The sequence below is a fragment of the Melospiza georgiana genome, chromosome 16, assembly GCF_028018845.1.
Source record: "Melospiza georgiana isolate bMelGeo1 chromosome 16, bMelGeo1.pri, whole genome shotgun sequence".
NCBI classification, from domain to species: Eukaryota; Metazoa; Chordata; class Aves; order Passeriformes; family Passerellidae; genus Melospiza; species Melospiza georgiana.
The window spans coordinates 1663529-1669528 of NC_080445.1; the positions used below are offsets into that span (position 1 = coordinate 1663529).

General features: G+C 46.0%; 1 long non-coding RNA gene across 1 annotated transcript; it reads right to left on the reverse strand.

The window, feature by feature from the left end:
• Positions 1 to 3503: 3503 nt before the first annotated feature.
• LOC131090498 (uncharacterized) lies at positions 3504 to 4770 on the reverse strand. Its single transcript, XR_009115319.1, has 3 exons — positions 4694 to 4770; positions 4465 to 4558; positions 3504 to 3572 (listed from the first exon to the last, which is right to left on the reverse strand). It is a non-coding gene; the product is annotated as an uncharacterized LOC131090498 (long non-coding RNA).
• Positions 4771 to 6000: the final 1230 nt, after the last annotated feature.

A 6000-nucleotide genomic window follows, 5' to 3' on the forward strand; every position in this document is an offset into this window, starting at 1 on the left:
TGGAAAAACTCAACAAACTTGTCATACAGAATTTTTGGGAAGTCACACAACACCAGCATCCTCTGAAGTCGGGTTATGATCCTGTGATTTGAAAAGAAAAATAATTCAAAAAGGGTGTTTTAAAATGAGGTGAGTTACTAACAAGTTGTGTTTTTTCATCATATGGGAAACCACACAAGTTTGGGGTTTTTTTGTTTGGATCTGTATGTGAATTTCTGCTTTAAGTTTTGTAGTGAATAATGAAATTATTATTGTGCTGTTGTTTTTAAAACCAAGGTTCTGTGGGGTTTAAGCTTTAAACCAAAGATCTCCAAGGAATGTGTACAGCAAACACTTCAAACTGTGCTGGGCTTGAGCTCCTGCACCTGTCCTGCTACTGGAATCTTTTCTGTATTAATTGATAAGTGGAGATAAAAAAGAAGAGTTTACTCTTTACGTTTTGGCAGGGAGGTAAGGACAAACTCTCCCTTTTTCGTTCCAAGTCAGAAATTAAAAAAATCAAGAACAGCAACCTAAAATGAGAACTGCTGAAGGATTTGGGTTGTACCTGTCATTGGCTCCAGAGAAGGTGAGAATATAGAACTGGGTTGGAAAGAATTGAATTCCTCATTCACCAACCTTGTGTGGCAGGTGAATTTGGGGGGAAAGGTGAAGGTTAGAGCTAAAATGGGAAGTGAATTAAGCCAAGGGAGCTGGGTGTCCTCATTCTCCAACCTCTGGGGGAGCTTTTCCATGCTCCATCCCAGGGGAACCCTGCCAGGCTGTGACCTCTCCTTGGTGCAACAACCACAACCTGCTCTGGCCTCCCACGTGCCTCTGAACAGGGGATTTGTCACCTGAAACTAGCAAGGAAACCAATCTCACCTCTGGAACAGAAATGGGACAGCAATCCTCAGGGAAGCAGTGTGGCTAAGGTTCTGACAGCTCCTAAGCCTGGAAAAAACCAACACCAATTAATGCCTGGCTTCCCTTCCTGCCTTTTCCCCTTCTCTGTACTCAACTGTTGAGGAAAACACTTTTTAAGGAAAAATCTTGGAAGCTGGCATGCTGAAAAAAATTCCTGCAAAGACTGAAACAAGTGGTGAAGTGCAAAACAGTGAAAAATTCTCAGGTAACAAATGCAGCCTCTACTCCTTGCAAACCCAGATCTCTCCTCAGCAGGAACTGCAGGGAGCTGCTCTTCCAAACCAATCCAGACATCATTTCCTTCTCTTTTACCAAAACACCTGAATTTAAACCCCAAAATGTTCAGGTTTCACAAAGCAAAGCTCCTTGTGCTGTTGAAAAGTGTTTTGCTGAGTTGCTAAGTATAACTTCGAAGTTCTAAGTTAGGTTAAATGCTGTTGCAGTGTTATTCCCCTTAAATCATTAAGGTTAAGTTTTAAACTAAGCTTAAGTTAGGTGTAAGTGCTGTTTCTTTGTTGAATTGCTAAGCTTAGGTATAATTTAAAGTACTGTTAAGTGGGAGTGCTGTTAAGCTTTAAGGCCGAGCTCCTTTTCATGTTTGTGTTCCCTTTGTCCCACACTGCCCTCGGTGGTTCTCGGTTCGTTTCCTTTTCTGAATGCCTGGATTATGTTCGGGTTTGTTGTTGCTTGTTTGCCTTTGTGTGCCTAAGCTCTCCTGTAAGCACTGGAGCAAATCTTGCCAACCAACTTTGTTGTTTAATATTAAATCTGCCTTTCCCTTGCCAGGGATTTTTGACAGAGATCTCAAACTCTCACTCCTGCTGAACTTTTCCCTCTCACATCCAAGCTTTTCTTTTTCCCAAATCCCTCCTGCTCCAAATCCCTCTTCTCCCTCAGTGTGTTCATCTTCCTCTTGTTGTGCTGCAGCCCGGGCTGGGATTTTTACCCTTTCCTAATAAACAAACCCCCATGATTGTCTCACTAATTCCCCAGCCCTGGAGGAAAGAAGGAAGATCCCGAACTCTCTGTGGGCCAGGTACTTACAGAGCAGGGTCTTTGTGCAGGGCAATCTGTTTAGCTGCTCCCAGCAGCATGACAGCAGCAGCTTTGGGGCTTTCTTGGTCTGCCTGATTTAAAAATCTTGTTACCAGCTCGAAAACATCAGAATACCTGAGAAAGTCAAGTGGCCTGTAAGATCAAGGGTCTGTAACAACGGATTTCCTAAACAAGCGGTAATTGTGGCCATCCCAGAGCTTGAGAGCACTCAGAGCCCAGCCTTGCCTTCAGAGATCTCCAGCACACTGAGGAGGTGCTGGCACCACCAACACTTTGGGTTTTGAAGGTTTGTTATACCAGTGAAAAGGTGAAAATCATTCTAGGAAAGAAATTAGTAAAAAATCCCAGAATGGGTTGGGTTGGAAGGAACCTTAAATTCCAACCCAAACACCTTTCACTGTCCCAAGCCCCAGTGTCCAACCTGGCCTTGGGCACTGCCAGGGATCCAGGGCAGCCCCAGCTCCTCTGGGAATCTGTGCCAGAGCTGCCCACCCTCCCAGGGAAGGATTCCCTCTCAATATCCCCCCTAAAGCCACCCCAAAGCCCAGGCCTCAGGTTCCCACTTTGCCAGGCTGTAACAATCAGAGATCCTCAGGTGTCCTGCAGAGCACAGGAGATTTACAGACACATTGAAGAGGGATTTTAAACTACAGCCAAATGCAATTTATCTTGCTCACCATACAAGTTCTCTCCACTCCATTTTTGCTGTCTCAGGTGCCACAATTTTGATTATAACTCACTAAATAAATCAAAGTTGCCCTGACAAACCCAAACCTGTTGTCACTTACTTGTACACCACCTCCATATTCCGTGAGCTGCAGACCCTGCACTGCCCTGGGGGCAATTTTGGCTGGCAGCAGCATTCATATCCTGGGGGACAGATCCTTTCTCCTGTCAGGTATTTGTTATAGGCTACAGAAAGATCCCTGATGAATTTTTCTAGCAGATCTCCTAAGACACAAGACAAAAAAAAAATTACATAAAGATTTTTCCATTATTTTTTTCAAAATCAAAAGACAAAGTTCCCCATGTGAAATTGCTTAGGAAATTGTTTGCATCCAGTTTTATTGGTCAGGAAAGCTTTGTTGCTGAAAGAGGGGAAATTTAGGTGGGATATTGGGAAGTGTCCCTGCCCAAGAAAAGGGGTTGGAAGGAGATCATCTCCCAGCTCCATTCCACCCCAAACCATTCTATGATTCCCCCAGATGGAGAAAAGCAGGAACCTGCACCCACAAAGCCATCCCTGGTCCAAGCATGGAAAAATAAACCGGAACAGCAATTTAACTCCTTAAAAACACCCCAAGGATTAGAGTGGAGCAGCCAAGCTGTAACCCAGGGCAGAGACTGAGCAGGGCCCTGGGGACAGAGCAGCCAGGACAGGACCTGAGCAGCCCCAGGTGTTTGGGGACAGAGCAGCCAGGACAGGACCTGAGCAGGGCCCTGGGGACAGAGCACCCACCCCCACGGCGCAGCTCCGTGTCCAGCTCCAGCAGCTCCAGGTTGAAGGTGGCCAGGATTCCAGCCAGGGCAAAGTTCCTCTGTGCCTTCCAGAAGTTGCTCTTGTTGTGGGCATTGCAGTGGCAAAAGGAAGGGACTGTCCAGAGCTGGCACTGTGTCAGAAAATACAAAACAGGGAGAGGTTGCTGGGGTTTTGTGTCTTCCCTCAGCACTGAGTGAGGGGTTACAATTCCTTTTATCCTCCCTGCACCTGAGTAAATATCTGACAAGCAACAATTTGATATCATGGCAATCATTATAAAAAAAGCCCCTCATTGATTACCTGTCATTGCTGAGCCCTTCACAGAGAGCCTCGGGGCTGGCACCCTCCCCACTGGGAACTGAGCCCTGTCTTTGCATGTTCACCCCAACTTTGCCCACAGCTCTAAGTCTTCTGAAATTCAAAAAGGTCCAAGCAAATAAACCCCCACCCCCACACAATTCCCCCCACTCCTAACTCCAGTGAGGACAGAAAGCTGGCATTTCTCTAATTCATTAAAAAATGTCTGATTTAGTAATCTGATTTTATGAAATGCACTGTGTGCCCAAAGCAAACAGGACAAATAAATGCATGTTTACTCCAACTATTATCCAGACTAGAAATAAACCCCAACAGAACCACACTTTTAATAGTTATGAGGAGCTGTTAATCAAATTTCCTGTATTATTCTCTTAGAGCCCTTAACTCTTTCCTGGGAGTGTAGAGTTACTGAGTCCTAATCTATCCTATTTCTTTGATACAGATACCTTGTTATTGTGCACTGCTTTATGTAACCTGCTTTGCTCCATCCTGTGTAATAAATAACTGTTAAAGCCCTTTCTCTGCTCCCTCCTGTCTATTCAATAAATAACTCATCTGGTATCAGACCTGACCTTAAGAACTCGTGAGCCAGAGTGGTTTAGGCACAGTCACCTGAGCAGAGCTGCTGCCAACAATATGAGCTAAGGCAGGGCTTGGCTAAAGCTCCATTTGATCCAGTTTTGTCTCCTGTGCCCTGCCCTTACCTCAGCAGCTGGTTTGTCACAGATGTAGCAGTAGCACTGGTCACAAATATCTGCATTTTTCCCAAGGGGGAAGCAAGTGTCACTCTCTGTCCTCCTGCAAGGTTGAAAAGCAGAGGGAAAACCAGGATGAAAATCCCATCCTTACCCAGCTGTGCTGCTGCCTGCAGCTGTCACAAAGGGGAATGTGGGAAATGGGAGCCCAGAGGGGACAGCCCAGCCCTGCACATACTCAAAGGGCTGCGTGCTGCAGTCGTGCCGGGCGTGAGGCATCACATTGGCCTGTTTGCAGTAGGTGACCACCAAATCTCCCTCCTCATCCACCAGCTCCTCTGATTTCTTCTCTTCCAGGGGAGACTTCTCTGCAGGAGAGAGAGCAGGAGGTGTAAATCAATGTTAGAAATTACTGAGATTTACTTTCTGAAGACTGTGCAACACATTTCTTTGGGATCTGACAGAATGGCACACCAACTTCCATGAACTATCAAACCAAATCAAAAAGGACCCAGCTGAAAAGGCCCAGTCTGAGGTGAATCTGAAGTATTTTAAAAGTACACAGCAGCATCCTTTGAAGTGGTGCCAAAGATATCCCTACAAACTGGGGATTTCCTCCTGGTTTTATTCGCTTGTGCAGCACAAGGACAGATTTCAAGCATAACACAGAATTAATTCAGCTTATTCCCCAAATCTTTCAGGGAACTCCAGCAGCAGCAAGGGAACAGCTCTTACCCTGTGGCTCTACAAACAGGACTGAACTGCCTTGGGTGCTCTCCCCTTCATCATCATCATCATCACTGATCAGGATTACGTTGTCCTCCTCCGCCTGCTTTTCTGATGGCCACACGGCCACCAACTTCCAAATTGGAACCACCTGGCAGCCACCAGGGTAACACTGGCTGTCCATTTGTACTTTTAAGGTGTTTTCTTGAACAAGGGAAGAAAAAGACTCCTCTGGGACCCAAATTCTTCTTCTCTGCTGGGTAAATTACACTGGAGACAGATGTTTCATCCTCAGTGCACTCAGCACCTCAAAACCCACTGGAGCTTCCATCCAGAGTTCAAGGAAGCCTGAATACAAGAAGAAAAAAGAAGAAAAAAAATTAAAATATGAGATGAGCTGTTCTTCTGGTGGGTTTGGTGGGGATGGCTGCGGAATGAGGAGAAGGGGAATGAGCTCCCACTGACAGGGAAAGGTTAGAGGGGGTTTTGGGACAAGTCCTTTCCTGGGAGCGGGGGGAGGCCCTGGCAAAGGTTCCCAGAGAAGCTGTGGCTGTTCCTGGATGCCTGGGAGTGCCTAAAGCCAGGTTGGAGGTGCCTCGGAGCATCCTGATTGAGCGGAAGATGTCCCTGCCCACGGCAAGTGGTGGGACTGGATTGTTGGAAATGATGCAGCATTAAATTTGGGACCAATGAACGGGAATTGCTTTGGGTTTTGTGTGTATAAATCTGCAAGCTTTCTAGTAAAGAACCACCTGTATATGGAATATCTTCCATGGCACATCCTGGCCAGAATAAAGTAAAGCTTCACTTTATCACTGT